An 18,877-nucleotide genomic window follows, 5' to 3' on the forward strand; every position below is an offset into this window, starting at 1 on the left:
AAATCTTAAGGAAATGAGAACTATATATTTTGGAGGAGATGAATATTAACTAGGCACAGTCTTTCAGTGCTCAGAATGACTTTTTCAGTGTTGTGAAACCTCCTGAATTCCCCTGATCCTGAAATCTGCCTCTGGTAGTCTCCTGTGTCTAGTATAGCTTATATTTTCTGTAGCTTTTCATACGACAGGTGTCTTAATTACTCACAATTTTAACTATGCCTTGTTTTTCTGAAACGGGAAAAATTCTTTTGTCCCCTTCGCAGGGCGTGCGACAGGGGGAGCGGTTCGCTGCTTCAGTGCTCCGCTGCTCAAAGCTCTAGAGGGGCATACAGACGGCAGGCTGTGGGGCTCCGGCCCCACGTCTCGGGGTGGATGTTGACAGCTCCGGAAGCCGCAGTGGGCATGTGCTACCATGTGCCCTTTAAGTTTTGCCGTCTGTAGGCGGCTTGTGTTAACCTGCTCAGTTAGATCGTCCACCTTGTCTCAAGGACAGAGGGCTTTCGGTATCCCGGTTTCTTGCCTTGGTGTACCGGAAGAATCAGATCACGTGTGGGCTTGGAGAATGAGTGCGAGGTTTTATTGAGTGCAAGTAGCTCAGGGAAAGTCTGAAGTGGGTAGAGTGGCAGGGCTTTCCTCGGGAGCTGGGCCACTCAGTGGCCTGGGCTCTCCTCGGACTGCCCCAGCCAAACTCTGCGTTGTTCTGCTTCTGCTGGTTGGTGGCCTGCTGGCGCCTGCCGGTGCGTGTCTCTCGATGTCCAGCGCCTGTGTGTTCCTCCACTGATGTGCTCCTCTCGACGTCCACCGCCCCTGTCTCTGCCTTGCTAGGGTCTCGGGAGTTTTTATAGGCATAGGATGGGTTGTGGCAGGCCAGGGTGGTCTTGGGAAATGCAACATTTGGGCAGGAATTGCCTGTCCTCACCGAGGTCTGTGGGCTTGGAACCCTAGCCAGGGACCACGCCTTCACCTCTACCCAGCCCTTCCCTTCCCCTCGTCCGTATCTTTTTCGTTTGTTTGTTTGAGACGGAGTCGTACTCTGTCGCCCAGGCTGGAGTTCAGTGGCACAATTTTGGCTCACTGGAACTTCCGCCTCCCTGGTTCAAGCAATTCTCCTGCCTCAACCTCCTGAGTAGCTGGGGTTACAGGTACCCACAACCACGCCTGGCTAATTTTTGTAATTACAGTAGAGACGGGGTTTTAGCTGGGGTTACAGGCACCCTCAACCACGCCTGGCTAACTTTTGTATTTTTAGTAGAGACGGAGTTTCACCATCTTAGCCAGGCTCATCGTCTTTAACTCCTGACCTCATGATCCACCCACCTCGGCCTCCCAAACTTCTGGGATTACAGGTGTGAGTCACGGTGCCTGGCCTCTTCCATATTATTTAAAAGGACCATACTCCCCGCGTCCCAGCACGTCCGTTCTGTATCATTTAGATATTTTCCCCATTGTATAGCTTTATTAAGGTATAATTGATATACAATAAACTCACATATTTAAATCAGGTAATTTGATCTGCTTTGACATATGTATACACATACGAAACTGTTACCAAAATCGAAAATATATACATCCCCAGAAAAGGTTCCATGTGCCCCTCGGTAATCTGACCCTCCTGCTTCTCTGGGTCCATCCTTGCCCTTCTCATCCCCCAACCCCGATCCCCAGGTGAACACCGATCTGCTAGACTTGTATATAAATGGAATCGTACAGTATGTATTCTATTTGTTGGGTTTCTTTTCCTCGGCATAATTATGATCCATGTTGATATGCGTACCAATAGATCATTCCTTTTTATTGCTGAGTATTCCAATGATGTTTTCTTTGTTAACTGTTTACCCTTGTCTTGCTTACCTAGCTAGGGTGTGGAATGAAAACACATTGAAATGATTTAAAAATATTTGTTGAGGAAACATCTGTGTTTCCCGTTTATATTTTTAAACTTCATTATCTAGTATGCATAGCAAATAATATACAGCAATGGTAGGATCCCTGAGGGCAATACCCATTTACATTCTGTATGCATAAATCTTTTTAAATGACATCTACAAACAGTATTACTATTTATTTATTTGAATCTTGAGATTAGAATTGTTTTCTTGCCTCCTTCAATCTCAGTATAAAAAAACAAAGCATCCTTCCATCGGCCTAACCCAATGGATTGATTGAATAAATTTAATTATATAAATATTTACACATAGTTTTCATTTTCATGGCGAAAGATTTATTCTGTTAATGTTAGTCTTTTCTGGAAAATGCGGACAGTATGTTCTCAATTCCCTTGCAGTTGGAGCGTAACACAAAATAAACTCAGAAATTGATACAGCAAAAGTAATACATTTGCAAGGTAATGAGAGACCATTTGGGAGGCAAGTCCGTTTTTGCAGTCACTTTCTACCTTCATCATAGTGTCTCTCAACTGTTGACATTCCTGCATCTGGAAAGGAAGAAGATAAAAATTAACATTCAAAATTGCCTTTTCAAGTTTAGCGAAAGATTTAATTTCTTCATCTATCACAGTGTCACCAGCCCTATGACTACTATAGATCAAGCCTCAGTGCCAGAAATACAGAGACTTGGCAGAGTACAGGGTAGAATTTAGCCAGAGGGAATTGTAAAGAAGCCAGAGAAAACAGACTTTACTCATTCTGCATCTCAAACTTGTGTTCTGGGCAGTTGTCCTAAGTGTTGTCTTTGCCCGAAAAGGCTGGGAATGTGGTAATTTTAAAAACTGAGCCAGTAATGGAGATGCATGTAGTGACCTTAAAGATGCTGTGGAGATTCTAGTAGCACATAGATGTTTATTAGAATAATAAAAAGGGCTGGGCGCGGTGGCTCACGCCTGTAATCCCAGCACTTTGGGAGGCCGAGGCAGGCAGATCACGAGGTCAGGAGATTGAGACCATCCTGGCTAACATGGTGAAATCTCGTCTCTACTAAAAATACAAAAAATTAGCCGGGCGTAGTGGTGGGCACCTGTAGTCCCAGCTACTCGGGGGACTGAGGCAGGAGAATGGTGTGAACCCAGGAGGCGGAGCTTGCAGTGACCCGAGATAGCGCCGTGGAACTCCAGCCTGGGCGACAGAGCGAAGCTCTGTCTCAAAAACAAAAGCAAAACAAAAAGAATAATAAAAAGTAAGTTCAGTTTCTCTACTGGAAGGTAACTTAGAGATGATCTGTTCCATACTTTGATTTTGCAGGTGACTTGCTCAAGGTCACACAATTATTTCATGGCAGAACCGGGACTGAACTTGGCATTTCTGAACCACACACCTCTGCCCTCCCCATACCGCTACTTCCATTGTTGTGTTGGAGTAGTATGTTGGCGTATAAGGTGTGGGAATGTATAATTTGTTATTTTGGGCTGCCGTGTATAGGTGTCCCTGTTGCCTCGGACCATGCATCCTAGTTGACCTATTCTTGATCATTGTATCATCTTTGGGGGTGAGTTTACTTTTCTGAATGAAGGGTTGTGCCTGCCTAACTCAGCCAGCTATGTGTTGGAAAGGCCACAATGAGAGGTGACATTTGGCTAATGAAGTAACCATGGTTGTTCTATTTGATTGTCTAACTACTCTTTATCAGTTAGCCTGCTGAAATCTTTGTACTCTGGAAGTCTACAACTTTAAGCATTATAGCAGTTCTCTTTTTAAGCTTTTCTTCCCTAGTCTTAACATCTAAGTCTCAATGCTGTCTGCATTTTCATCATTTATTGGTGTAGCTTGTTACCATCTGTAACATATCTTCTTGCACACAGGGATTCTTGGCTAGGGGTGAGAAGACAACAGATAAAGATCATCCTCCCTCACCGAGAATCACAGATTTAGTCCAACCTCTTCATTTTACAGATCGGGAGGTGGAGGCTCACAGGAGTTAAGAACTTGCCTAAGATCTCACAGTAACTCATTTAAGATGAAAAGCCAAATTTTGTGTTCTGGACAGGATTAAGCACAGCCGATATCCCTGAAACACTGTTCTGGGCTTATTAGGCTCTGTGATGGCATCTAGCACCAACTGAGCAGCTGTAGTGTCTAATAAGGGCAGGGCCAGCCCAGAAGGATTTGCTGGAAAAGGGTGTCTAATAAAATGAACAATTGCATGTGGAGTGTAACTATGGCACTGCAGACTGTTTGCTGGAAAATAGCTCTTTTATGGAGGTCCATCAGTCCTCACTGATTGAGGAGAAAAATTGTCTTATTGGTCTCACAGCCAATGACAAACAGAAGCAATTTACTTTCTTTTCAAGAGACTAGTTATAATGCAGATCCTCTCCAGACTAAACTGGTCAGTGCTTTTTTATGCTATAATAGCTCATCATTTATATCTCCAGTTAGCTTATGATGGGAGTGACTTCATTGTCGATTTTGTTAGTGGTTCCCATGTTGATAATGTGACAACAGTTCAACTCCAGACCACTCAGGGTCCCTACTGGTGAGCTTTGGAGGCACTTGGTAAATCTTTTTTTTTTTTTTTTTTTTGAGACGGAGTCTCGCTGTGTCACCCAGGCTGGAGTGCCGTGGCGTGATCTCGGCTGGCTGCACGCTCCGCCTCCTGATTTCACGCCATTCTCCTGCCTCAGCCTCCAGAGTAGCTGGGATTACAGGTGCCCGCCACCAAGCCTGGCTAATTTTTTTGTATTTTTAGTAGAGACGGGGTTTCCCCATGTTAGCCAGGATGGTCTCGATCTCCTGACCTCATGATCCACCCGTCTCGGCCTCCCAAAGTGCTGGGATTACAGCTGTGAGCCACCGCGCCCAGCTACACTTGGTAAATCTTTAAAGTATAAGGAAAATAATATTTGGTATCCTTTAAGGCAATAATGGACTCGTACCTTTTTAAAGAGACTTCCAAGTAATTTAGTAGCATAACTTTGTTATCTGAGATTATCTCTATCTATTGAGGTAAGAAATTGAAGTGAAGAAAATCAGGGTGACCCACTTGAGTGAAAGGATTAAAATGAAAAGGAATTAAAAATAGATATCTTTCCGATGAGTCTGCATCCTGTAGTCTTAAGACCAGGACACCAAGATCCTGTTTTTCATTTAACAAAATAACAGGAAAGTAATCTTCTAGGGGAAGAATTCGCGACCTTTAAAATCAGTTGTGTTCTAAAACATACTATATGCAGTAAAATTATTTAATGTAGAAGGAATGTGGTTAAGGATATTGTACAGTAACACACAATTTATCATGTGTGACATCCAAGAGGCCTTTCTTTTCTGAGACATATCTTGAGAAAGATGATAATTTTAGAAGTTGGCCATACAGTTCCTGACCCTATCCCTGCTCTATCCTCCAGTGCCATAACATAAGGGACTTCGTTGATTTAAAGAAATAAAAGTTACCATTAAGATCTAAATATAATTTTGTGTATATATAAAATTAGCCACATATGCACAAAGAAGATCTCACTGGGAACTTTCAGTTGGCAGACACATATTTCATCTCGTGGTGTTTTTCATTTGTTATTTTAGGCATGCTGATGGTGAAGGGGGTTTTTAGCCTTTTTATTTTTCACATTTTGAGAATCAATGTGTCTGACACAGACATGGTTTAGATGGTCTAAAGATTTAAAGTTTTAAGTAGATGCAGGTGAGTAAGCCTTGGAACTTAAGGCGGCTGGATGGATATTTTCACACCGTTGGATCCATTGTGTTTTTGAAACCCTTTGGACTTTAAAATGCAAAGAACTTTCACTTATTAGTTGTACATTAAATAGGATGAGTTCCTAGATGGTTAAAATGTTATTGATCTTAATGTACTCATTTTCACCGTTTTTAATTGCTCTTTTCGGTAGATGATTTTTGGTAGATTTCTTTTAACACGATTAAAAGTAGGTTTATTTAAAGAGGACTGCTAATTAATGTCTGCCAAACTCCGTTTCTTTGGGGGTGGGGCAGGGTGGACTTCCCAATCTTTAGAATCCCAACTGAAAAACTTCCAGAACCAATTCCAGGATTTTTCCATGGATGGTTTCTCAGCTGCTCTCACGCACATCCTTCCTCCTCATCCTCGCTTTTTACTGTAACTGACACTGGTGATGACACATGAGCTCTTCCATAATGCTCACTCGGAGTCCTCACTCTCTGTGCCAAACTATGGAGAACATACTGGGCATCGGAGGACGGGGAGGGGACTGAGACCTGTATACAAGAATGAATGAATGAATTTATTAATTATTTACTGGAGGCGGAGTCTCACTCTTTTCCCCAGGCTGGAGTGCATTGGCACCATCTCAGCTCACTGCAACCTCCATCTCCTGGATTCCAGTCATTCTCATGCCTCAGCCTCCTGAGTAGCTGGGATTACAGGTGCCTGCCACCATGCCCGGCTAATTTTTGTATTTTTAGTCCAGACGGGGTTTCACCATGTTGGCCAGGCTGACATAAGAATTTAGACAGAGGGATGTCATTGTCACTGTCTGAATCGGGCAAAGCAAGGTTTTGTAACTACTCTAACTGCAGTTGCTTTATTGGATTTAGTTTTTGCTTTTGGCACACACTTATTGTCCATTTCTTTGATACTCAGAAAGTGTGTGTTTTTGTCATTGTGGTTTCTTATGAGGGAATTATAGGGGATTAGGGTGGGCTGTGTTCCTGAGGCCAACATGGCAGCCTTAGGTTGCTGACAGCACATATACCTAGCCACCAGTTCCATGCAGCTGTGTTATGTAAGCCCCATAATAATTTTTTTTTTTTTTTTTTTTTTGAGACGGAGTCTTGCTCTGTCGCCCAGGCTGGAGTGCAGTGGTGCGATCTTGGCTCACTGCAAGCTCTGCCTCCCGGGTTCACGCCATTCTCCTGCCTCAACCTCCTGAGTAGCTGGGACTACGGGCACCTGCCATCATGCCTGGCTAATTTTTTTTTTTTTTTTTTTTTAAGTGGAGACGGGGTTTCACTGTGTTAGCCAGGATGGTCTTGATCTCCTGACCTTGTGATCTGCCTGCCTTGGCCTGCCAAAGTGCTGGGATTATACGCATGAGCCACCATGCCTGGCTGTCCCATACTTACTTTCAAAGAATCATACATGAAGGCTACGTCCTGTAGGTAAAGGCGTGTTGCAAAGTCAACAGAGTAAAGGCTCGGTTTCCTTTGTAGAGTTTGGTTTTGAAAGTTAGAAAAATCCTGATTTCACCATGTACGAGCCCAGTAGGTTACTTAACACCTTTGAGCCTCCTTTCTGTATTTGTAAAGTGGAAATATTAATGCACATATCCATAGCATTGTTGTGGTTGGAATGAGTTCATGTGTAACATAGCTTGCGTGGTGTATGGACACATTGTGAATGTGCTGTTGATGCTCCTTCTCTTTTCTTCCTGTAGAGCGTCTGTCCAGTTGAAGATACCCACTTCTCATTAGCTGTTAGTATACCTGCAGGTCACCTCCTGGAATTTTCCATGGTGCTATTTCCCTTCCACCCTGATTTCCAAGGGGGTCTTGGCAGTAGGTTTGCCTTCTAGTCTCTTTATTTTTCAGTTACTAGCTTGAGATGACTCTTCTCTGGAGGAACATGATGCTTGGAATGGCTAAGGAGACATGTATTTTCCAGAGCTGAAGAGCAGACTTTTAATAAGTTCCTTCACTGGAAAACGAGGGAGGAGCTGAGCCGTGCCATGGCTCTGAAACTGCAGTTTGGTATTGCCAGTACCTTGCACTCCAGGGCTCGATGTATGTGGATTACTGTGTATAGATGAGAAAACTGTCAACAGTTCTTCAAGTGGCTGGAGTAAGAAAGTACAAATTAGATTATTAATGATTATGTGGAGGTACCAGCTGACAGTCTATTTGTTTTCATTATTAAAACAAGTGTGGTTTTGGATTATGTAGATTTCCCCCCTTTTTACTTAGATGGCCAAGGCTATTCATGAAGGATATCCATAAAGACCATGCCAGTGATGGAGCCTCCAGATCTGCCGCCTGCAAGCTAAAACACAGAAAAGAAAATTTAAGTGGTTGGAATCAGAATGTGAGATGGATTGGAAGCCAAATTATAAGCTCATTTCAACTCTTGGCCTGCAGGCGCTGAAGTAACATTATTTGTTGTCGGGGACGGAAAACAACTCAGATTTGGGTCCAAGTGATTATTCCACTTAGGCATTGCTGCGTTGCTGCCAACTGCAATTCGGTTTAGACATAGGTTGATTGGCCAGGCAGAGGCGGAAGTGGGTGGTGAGAGCTGCGCAGGCACCGCAGTAGAGGTACCGAGTTGGGGCCAAGAGCTGGCCCCAGGCAGTCCGCAACCCTCTCCAACACTAAACCCACAGTGAACCCGGGTAAGAGTGGGCGGGTACAAAATAGACTCTAAACCTCTATAGTGATACACCTCACACTTCAACTGACCTTGTTCATGTCAATGAGTCAGAGAAAACCTTCGGAGAGGTGTTTGGAGGCCATCCCCATGGAGGAACTGGGGACCAGCTGTCTGTAGACCTGAGACTTAGCAATTTTCCTTTAGAGCTTTCTGGGCCTGTTTTTTCTTTTTTCTTTTCTTTTCTTTTCTTTTCTTTTCTTTTCTTTTCTTTTCTTTCTTTCTCTTTCTTTTCTTTTCTTTCTTTCTTTTTTTTTATTCCTGCATGTGAAATGGGAGCAATTCTGTGTGTGTGTGTGTGTGCGCGTGTGTGTATACACACAGTAATAGCAAATTGTATATTTGTACATATGAATATATTTGTATATGTATGCATATATATATAATAGCAAATATATGTATAGATGGATGTTTGCTGTTATTCGAATTATAAAGACAGATGGGATAAAAATCCTGACAACTCAGGAAGGAGGACTGTGCCTTGATTAATTGAAGATAACGTTATTGACATGAATTTCACCGGAAGGGCATAGTCCCTTTCCAGAGTATTTTCCCCTTGCCCTTCATTCCAGAGTATTTTGCTTGCGCCTCTTTTCCATTCTGCTTTTATCTAGTCGACACATCGATTTCCTCCATTGATATTCCTAAAACGAAAGGACGACTGGGGCCCGTTGTCACGCCCTGCAAGGCGCAATCTGCAGGCAGGGGCAGGACAGGTCTGGGGGTTTCACGCCCCCCAGGGAGCAGGTCACCCGGTGGGACTCGCGCCCGCCCTCTCCTTGGGTGTCGTGTTCCCTGGGACGCGCCCACCGTTCTCCCCGGGGAGCGGGAGGCTCCAGGCGCGGCCCGGACGCTATGGGCAGATGCGCTCGGTCCTCACCAGCGGCGCTGCGCGGCGAACCCTGAGGTGCCTCAGGGAGGCGGGCGTTCCTCCCTGCTCCCACCGTTTTCCAGCGTGTGCACGCTTTCCTTCCCTGGGGAAAAGAGGAGGATTTTTTTATTTTTTAACATTTCATTTCATGAAACCTTTTTTTTTTTTTTTTTTTTAAGTGGTGGCGCTGAACACAGTCCTTGCAGAGGGGGGCAGCACTTTCCCTCCTGACCCCAACCTGGAAACCCCAGTGTGACTTCAGCACTGTCAGAGCATTGGAAGCAGAGCTGCGAGTTAGGAAGCGGCTCGCTGGCAGCTGGGCACGTTTGTTTCTTGCGAGGTCAGCTTTTATGATTTGCTCTTTTTGACGTGAAAATGTTCAGCTTCATTTTTAGACACCTTTAGACATGGTTATCACTATTTAAAGCCTTGATTTTTTTAAAACAAATAGTTTGCATTTTATTCATTGAAACAGGGAGAGAACAAATACCATGCTGCTTTTTGGGGTAATACTTTCAGATGAATTGTATTTTGTATGCTAAGTGATTTAAAATTTTCCCATTTTGTCCACATACATTTAAGACATGGAAATTTACAAGGGTTGCTTTCTGTTTTTATTTTATTTTAGCTGCCTTCCTATTTCAAGGAGAGACGCCAAGGCAATTTTGACCCAGAGGAGGAATGATGTAGCCACCTCCTAACCTTCCCTTCTTGAACCCCCAGGTAAGTGAGAGTTTTCACTCAAGAAACAAATCTTTGCATGGTCTGCTTTGTGTTCAATATTCTGGATATGTTTGAAATGTATGAAATTTCATTTTACTTTGAATAGCTTGATTAGTAACAAGTTATTACTTCAGGATAATGATACTTCTTCCAAAGTAATACAATTACTTGGCTCCACTGAATCCTTTTCATTCGCTTTTTAAAGGCTGTAACATCGACATCTAACTTTCCCAACTTTTTAAGGATTTATCTCTTCTCAGAGTGGCAAGTGACTTCAACCAATCATAGAGCTAGAAGAGCTACATCTTTTTGAAACAGTTCGCTTACATAGGGACATTTGTTCTCCCACTGGAAATTGGGACAGAATACTGAGCTTTTTAAAATAGTCACCCTGTCATCAAATAGGTACTCTACTTTTGACTTTGCTAGAAAATAATTATTTAAATACCATGGTTTTGGAAATTGAAGAATGAGCTTTCTTTCTGACATACAGTGTCTTAGAGGGTCACTGTTTAGAACTCTTTGAGAATAGTACCCTTATGGATTGTTAGCTTGGTTTTAGTCCGGGGACGAATGAAAATCTCTGGAATGTTGTTTCAGTTATGCTCTTGTAACCAGTAATTTTGAGTTTCTATGCAATAAGATGTTTTGCTACATCTGACAAGACTAAACTTAAAAAATACAAAATAAAGCAAGTACTGTAACGTATCATTAATGTTGACATGCAATAGTATATACGTATATATGGTTCCAAGCTTCAGCAGAGGAGTCTTTTTTTTTTCTAAAAGTAATTCAATAGGCATAAAAATGAAAATAGATAGGCAGCACTCGGCATATACATATCTTCAGAAAGCCCCCTTCACCGTCATTCTTCATTTAACAAACGTCTATAGAGGTTTGCTGGATGGTTTTGCTTTTTTTTTTTTTCTCTGAAAACTTTTGTCACACTATTAAGATAAAATAATGGAAGCCAGAGTAGTTAATGATTTGATTTTGCATTAATGAACTGCCCTCTACTTAAATGAGGGTGTGTGTGGAGTTTCATAAAGGACTGTATTTCAGTTACTAACAATAGAAAAAATAAAAAAACAACCTTAGCTGAAAGTTAATAATACAAACAAAAATAACTGAAGGAGAATTCCTCCCAAATCCTTTCCTGAGTAGAAAGTCAAGTGGTTAAGAGGCTTAAGTAATTCAGGGTCAACTTGAAGGGCATATGGAACTGTCCTAATCTTGGGCCTTGTGATTTTTAATGTTTTTGAGAATTACTTGGATGATGCAAAAGAGAACAATGTCATTACAACCCCATGTAGACCATAATTAGTAAGACCTTGAGATAATGCCAGAAAACAGTCAAAATAAACTTTACAAAATAGAGAAGTAGGCTGGGTGCGGTGGCACACTCTTATAATCCCAGCACTTTGGGAGACCGAAGCAGGTGGATCACAAAGTCAGGAGTTCGAGACCAGCCTGGCCAATATGTTGAAACCCCGTCTCTACTGTAAATATAAAAATTAGCCAGGCATGGTGGTGTATACCTGTAATCCCAGCTACTAGGGAGGGTGAGGCAGAAGAATCGCTTGAACTGGGGAGGCAGAGGTTGCAGTGAGCCAAGATCGTGCCACTGCACTCCAGCCTGGGCAACGGCAAACACTGTCTCTAATAAATGAATGAATGAATGAATAGTGAGCAGCAATTGACCAAGAAGGAACCATGGTGGAACAAGCTCTATGACGGATGTGTTTAACACACAAGGCTATCCCTACTGCAAAACTTATGGCCTAATGCTACTAAATGTTTGAATGGAACAATTAACTCCCCTTGCTGGGATCCTGTGATCGCCAAGCATGCACTGGTGTGGGGTAGGTGTGTCTGCCCAAAAACAAAGGAAACAACTCATTACTCATTTGCTGCATTCTCAGTGTGCATGTTGGTTTCATTCAAGTCTGGTGAAGTTCTGCTGCTGAGGGATGTTCAAGCCCTGAGTCTATAAAAGTAAGGAGCAGTTCTGGGAAAACAAGGGCTTCCCAAGCTCCCCAAGTGTTCCCTGTCCTGCTACTCTGGTAGCTTTAACTTTACAACAGAAACATCCTATAACTTTGCATTTGCCCAAGTAGACCTTAATCAGCTTTGGACTACTTATTTACTTGTTCTTTCTTTCTTTCCTTCTTTCCTTCCTTCCTCCTTTCCTTTCTCTCTCTCTTTCTCTCTCTCTTTCTCTCTTTCTTTCTCTCTCTCTTTCTTTCTCTCTCCCTTTCTGACCGTCTTTCTTTCTTTCTCTTTCTTTCTTTCTTTCTTTCTCTTTCTTTCTTTCCTTTTCTTTCCTTCTTTCCTTCCTTCTTTCTTTCTTTCTTTCTTTCTTTCTTTCTTTCTTTCTTTCTTTCTTTCTCTTTTTCTCTTTCTTTCTTTCCTTTTTCCTTGGCCTCCCAAAGTGCTGGGATTACAGGTGTAAGCCACCACGCTTGGCCTCTGCTCACAATTTTTACGGCCACCTTGTATCTTATCATTGCTCACTGATATGTTTCCTGCCTCTCCCTATGATGAAATGGAACCACATTTCCACATCCTTAATTCCTTTCCTCCTATCAAGGAAAAGATGTGCTGCTGGCTTTCCGTGCTCCTGTCCCTGATGCTAGCTCTCTGTACTCTCCCTCCCCTGATGCTAACTCTCTGTGCTCCCCCTCCCCGACCTGTGCTCTTGGCTCCACCTGTTCCTGTCTCCCACCTCCGGCCCTTCTGCTCACTCCTCCCCAGCTTTCAGTCCTTGAAGCTGTGTTGGTCTCCCCATTCTTTCTACCTAGCATACTTTCTTCTCATCGCTGACTAGGGAGCTTCAAACCTCACCTCAATGGAAATGTGTGCCTGTATAGACAACTCTAGCCTGAGGACCAGTGCCTGGCTCTTACGAGGCACCAAACTAAAGAATGAATTAGTGAGTGAATGAATGGAAAAGTGAATAAGGCGATGTCTCCTACCTGAAGATGGCTCCACTTCGTCCTCTGGCACCACCCACATTCTTCTTGCAGGCACATGTCATTGCATTGTCATTATTGTTTACACAGTCATCTCCTGGACTCACCCCTGAGCAGGGCGCAGAACTTTCCTTTCCCATTTTGGTGATCCAGCTCCTTCTCAAGCATCCGGGGGCTAAAAACTGTTTGTAGACACATAATCTTATAGGCCCTTTGCAGTTCCATTAGTCTGTGAAGCATGACTAGCAAATAACATAAAATAGTAGCTGATGCAATCGTTTTTGGAAGGAAGCAGATGTTATAAGTAAATAATAATGTAAAACTATAATGTACTAACTGGGCAAGTTGCTCCTATTTGAAAAGCCAGAGAAAAGTAACAGTTTGGATTTTATAAAGTGGCCTTCTTTTGGATGTGTTTTAGAGTTTTAAAATATTTTCATTGAATGGAATGAGGGGTACCATGAAGTCTGTAAGCTTTTAATCAGTGTCTCCTTTCACTGCTTCAATTTTAATTTATACTCCTGGGCCGCCATTGGTTTTCTGCAGACGAGGCTACTCCAGGAGGTTCATACTGGCCCATGAACCGGTATCCGGTGATGCATGCCTTCCAGTAGGTTTTTGTTTCTTCCTGTTGATTGATCCTTAGTCAGGTGTTGTTGCTGTCTTTCCCATTCTGTTTTGAGCTCTGCTATTGGGATGCCCTTTTCATTGAGTTAGGTTCTACCTCCAAGCCTGTGCTTTGCTTTCTCTCCTCCATGTCTTATTGTGCTGTCCCGTATCTGCAGTGCCTTCCCCTTCCTCTTGACCCTCCAGACTCTCGCTCCATGCCTGAGCCTCATCTTGGGAGGCAGGTAAGTGGGGAGCCTTTGCTGAGCCCCAGGCTGGGATGGGGCTGGGCCATTGTGTGCCTCTCTCTATTACCTTATTTTCCATATTGTTTATAATTATTTACTGGTTAGATGTTTGTCCTTTGGCCATCTGGCCTTCAAAGTAGGCATGGTCTCTGCGTTTTTAGTATCTAGCATATGTATGTTCCTACTTCACAAACAAAGGTTTGAAGGAGTTGCTGCTGTCTGAAAACCCTCATCAGAAGCTAGCAATATTATTATCATCATTTGCTGCACACTTGATGGTGTACCAACCTTTCCCCTACTTCCTTTTAACATTTGTATTTTTTCTGCTGCCTTCGAGGCAAGGGATCAGACTCCAGCACTTTGCCTGCTTAGTTAAATTAATTGTTTTAAAATAAGTGAAGGCTGAGTGCTGGGGCTCACGCCCCTGTAATCCAAACACTCTGGGAGGCAAGGTGGGAGGATCACTTGAGCTCAGGAGTTCAAGGCCAGCCTGGGAAACATAGAAGACCCCATCTCTACAAAAATAAATAAATAAATAAAATTAGCCAGGCATGGTGGCTCATGCCTGTAGTCCCAGCTACTTGGGAGCGAAGGCGGGAGGATTGCTTGAGCCCAGGAGGCTGAGTTTGCAGTGAGCTATGATCACATCACTGCACTCTAGCTTGGCTGACACAGCGAGACCTCCTCTCCAAAAAAAAAAAAAAAAAAAAAAAAAGGTAGAGGCAGCCCCAACCCAATATCCATTAATAGATGAATGGATACACGAAATGCAGTATGTATATCCATACAATGGAATATTTTTCATTCTTAAAAAGGAGAGAAATTCTGACACATACTAAAATACAGATGCAGTTTGAGACATGATGCTTTGTGAAATTAGCCAGTCAGAGTGTGACAAATACTGTGTGATTCCACTAATATGTGGTCCCTAGAGTGGTCACATTCATAGACACAGAAAATAGAATGAGAGGTGTCAGGGGCTGTGGGAGGCGAGAATGGGCACTTGTTTAATGGGTACAGAGTTACAGTTATGCAAGATGAAAAAGATTTGGAGTTTGGTTGCATAACAGTGAATGAATTTAGCAGTAGAAAACTGTGACTGTATTTAATGCTACTGGACTGTATACTTAAAAATGGTTAAGATGGTAAATTTCATTACATGAATTTTACAATTAAAAATAAAAAGTCAAAGTACCTATTTTTATAATGATTATCCTTTAAAAGTAAAAATAATTGATAGGAATTAGATTTTTTAGACTTCATGTTTTGAGCTTTATTTTTCCTTTGCTTAGATTTTTAAATCACTTTTTATTCCAAAATGTGTTATGTATGAAAAAATGTATTTACAGTGGTAAGATCTTTGGGACTTAATTTTAGACCTTGTTGTCTTTTTTTTTTTTCTTACAAGTTGTTGCCTATATTTGCAGTTAAAACATGATTCAGAATTACTCACTTTCTCACTTGTTTTTCTTCAGCAAAGGTAATAGGATCTTTCTGCTTATCAGAAATACTTGTATGATACTTAAAAATTACTTTTATGATTAAGAGCAGAAATGTTTGTTCTGTCACAAGCAGAGGGCCTGACACACTCCAGGGTTTGATTTGATTGTTCATAAGAAGCCAACTGCTTTAGGCTTTTTCGTTTTCCCCCTCGTCACATTAACAGTCCTTCCTTGTGGAAAATCATGACTCTAAAACTGTCAATAACACACTGGTGTTTGAAAGAATGCAATTTCAGAATGTTCAGCTGACACTTAGGAAGTAGCTCTCTTTTCACTCAGTTTCTGACCCACAATGTGATACCTTTCCTGAAGAACTGAAAATGAGGCTGGGCACGGTGGCTCGCACCTATAATCTCAACCCACTGGGAGGCCAAGGCAGACAAATTGCTTGAGCTCAGGAGTTCAAGACCAACTGAGGCAACATGACAAGACCCCTGTCTCTATAAAAATATTTTTAAAAATTAGCTGGGTGTGGCGGCATGTGCCTGTAGTCGCAGCCACTTGGGAGGCTAGAGTCGGAGGATCCCTTAAGCCAGAAAGGTTGAGACTGTAGTGAGCTGAGATCACATCACTGCACTATAGCCTGGGTGACAGAGTGGGACCCTGTCTCAAGAAAAAAAAAAAAAGAAAGAAAAAAAAGGAACTTGAATCACATCATCCTAGGAATATATTAACTGAAAATGAGAAAAGAGGGCAAGAATCTGATGGAGTTTTGCAGAGAAGTCTGGAATAAGAGAGGGAGTGAAAATTAGAGTGGAGGGTAGACAAAGGAAAGCATTAGAACCTCTGGAAGCAAACACTTCAATCGTTACTTAAATTTTTGTTTTTGAAACAGGGTCCTGCCTTGGCCTCCCAAAGTGCTGGGATTACAGGTGTGAGCCACCGTGCCTGGCCAGATTTTTTTTTAACATTACAAATGTGATCATATAGTCAAGTCCCCCAGAGAAAAGAAAATTCATCTCTTCCACTAGGCAAATATCTAATCCAAGCTGATACTTTAATTTTTTCATGAAAATTATATTTAAGTTCTTAAAATAAATGGTAATTCGAAATATTAATGTTTACCCTTAAATGTTTTAATAAAGAGTTGTATGTTCTGAACTCACAAACGTATATTGAGACTTGTTACTACGTGTTGGACTTTAAATGTGCTTTGTGGTTACCAAGTACCAATTCTTGGACTGGAATCCAGTCTCTGGTGAAGTCTCAGTCATCCGCAGAGAAATGAGAAAAATAGCGTGTTGTTTTCAAAGAGCTAATACTCACTCTAAAGGGATAACCTTTACTTTAAGGGTCTAGCCTTTTTTTCTTAATAAAATTTAAAATGGGATGGTTAATAAAATTAATGATGGTTAATAAAATTAATGATAGTTAATTTTTAAAATTTTATCAGTAAAATAAAATGTTGGTTTTTATTTAGGATTCTTAGGTACAAGAAACAGAACTCAATGAGGCTCACTTAAGCAGGAAAGGAATCTATTGAAAGAATGTTCCACAGAATTGATGGGGAGCCTGCAGACACAAAATCTCATATATGATAAAAACTTGCAGACGGGGCCACTTGTATCATCAAATGTGTTTTCTAACTTTATAACACATGTGAATAGCCAACCTTATGCCAAGCCTGGAGGGTAGGTATATAAAAGGAGTAAAGGTCCTGACAGTACGAAAATAGGTTAAATTAAAATTAAAGTCTGGGTGTGGTGGCTCATGCCTATAATCCCTGCACTTTGGGAGGTCGAGGTGGGTGGATCACTTGAGGTCAGGATTTCGAGACCATCCAGGCTGACAAGGTGAAACCCTGTCTCTAATCAAAATAAAAAAAAAAATTAGCTGAGGCAGGAGGCTGAGGCAGGAGAGGTTGAACCTCGGAGGTGGAGGTTGCGGTGAGCAGAGATCACGCCATTGCACTCCAGCCTGGGAGACAAGAGCAAAACTCCGTCTCAAAAAAAAAAAAAATACCATCACATAATTTATAAAATTTGACTTGTATTATATATATGTATATATATATACATATATAATTATGTATGTATATTTTGCAGCAAAGTGAAATAAAACTCTTACCTATAGTCTTGGAAAATTCATGTCTGTCCTAATTTGAGTCACGACCTAAAGTTGGAATGAAGACCGTACCCCGGTGTGGACTAGCTAATTGCATGTGGGCAGCTTGAGTTCTTTCTTTGGTAAATGGTCACCTAACTTTTCTTCCTTTGAGGTCCTTGTTGTGTGTTTGAGTCTCAGTGTTATTGTTCATCTCACTGTAATTTGATAACACGTGTTTTAACTCATATTTTTAGTATTGAGTACTGGATTATACATATTAGGTGTTCCTTGATTCCTCTCTGTCATTTGGCACTTTGACCACTGTCCTTGAGACTCTCACTTCCCTTGCCTTATTTCTATATTGTGACGATAAACTCTGGTAGTTTTTTCATACACCTCTAGCTGTTTCTTCATAATCTCCTTTTCCATGCCTTAAGTACTGATGTTCTCTAGCAGTCCATGTTTTTCTGTTCTTCTCATTCTCTTTCACCCGTGTAGTTGCTTCTGGTGTAAGTGGTGAACTTTTATCCAAACTGCTAACTTAAAATTTGTACCCTCGGCTCTTTCCGCCATCTTTCCGCCATCTTTCCACCATCTTCCCGCACCGCCACAATGGTGCACATGAATGTCCTGGTGGATGCTCTCAAGAGCATCAACAATGCCGAAAAGAGAGGCAAACGCCAGGTGCTTATTAGGCCATGCTCCAAAGTCATCGTCCGGTTTCTCACTGTGATGATGAAGCATGGTTACATTGGCGAATTTGAAATCATTGATGACCACAGAGCTGGGAAAATTGTTGTGAACCTCACAGGCAGGCTAGACAAGTGAGAAGTGATCAGCCCCAGATTTGACGTGCAACTCAAAGACCTGGAAAAATGGCAGAATAATCTGCTTCCATCCCGCCAGTTTGGTTTCACTGTACTGACAACCTCAGCTGGCATCATGGACCATAAAGAAGCAAGACGAAAACACACAGGAGGGAAAATCCTGGGATTCTTTTTCTAGGGATGTGATACATATATTTACAAATAAAATGCCTCGTGGACAAAAAAAAAAAAAAAAAAAAAAAATTTGTACCCTCAGCTCAAACCACTCCTCTGAGATGCGCACTCCTGACCATCTTCACAGCATATTCCACCAGCACCCTCAATTCATGATGTCCGCAGCTGAGTTCTGATATTCTGTCTCCAAGTCACCATTCCAGTCCTTCTCCTTCCTTCATGAAGCAGCCTAGAGAGAGAGACAGGGAAGGAAAATTAACAGTTTCAGCACAGTGTTGAGAAGGGTCTTGAGACAGATGGGCTCGTGGAACAATAAGTGGGCTCTCATCCAGCCCTCAAGGGAAGGAATGTAGGAATCAGTCCCAAAAAGTGATGCTTGAGCAGAATTCTTGGAGCATGTGTAGGAATTTTCTGGGCAGACTGGGAGGAGCTGCACAGTGTCCTTTAACCTCAAGGATCTTTTTCTCTGTACTTAGTCTTCAGCTCGTTTTAGTTAAGATGAAAAACACCCTTCCTGATGTTATTCATACCCTGTAAAGCAATCTACAGACTTCCTCCAAAGAACAAATCATTGTACATTAATGGGAGCTGGGGCTTCCCAGCA

General features: G+C 42.0%; 1 protein-coding gene and 1 pseudogene across 4 annotated transcripts in view; both read left to right on the forward strand.

Annotated features, from left to right (window-relative positions):
* Positions 1 to 18,877, forward strand: part of CSGALNACT1 (chondroitin sulfate N-acetylgalactosaminyltransferase 1) — a 355,242-nt gene that overhangs the window by 147,083 nt on the left and 189,282 nt on the right. For 2 of the 4 annotated variants that reach the window (XM_030812279.1, XM_030812281.1), the window contains exon 2: positions 9,804 to 9,898. The gene's annotated coding sequence lies outside the window, so the exon portion shown is untranslated. Of the gene's footprint in view, positions 1 to 9,115; positions 9,682 to 9,803; positions 9,899 to 18,877 lie in introns of those variants that run through there. The other 2 variants (XM_030812278.1, XM_030812280.1) reach the window with 2 other exon arrangements.
* LOC100583546 lies at positions 17,885 to 18,277 on the forward strand (annotated as a pseudogene).

This window comes from Nomascus leucogenys, chromosome 4 (assembly GCF_006542625.1).
Source record: "Nomascus leucogenys isolate Asia chromosome 4, Asia_NLE_v1, whole genome shotgun sequence".
In the NCBI taxonomy this organism is placed as follows: domain Eukaryota; kingdom Metazoa; phylum Chordata; class Mammalia; order Primates; family Hylobatidae; genus Nomascus; species Nomascus leucogenys.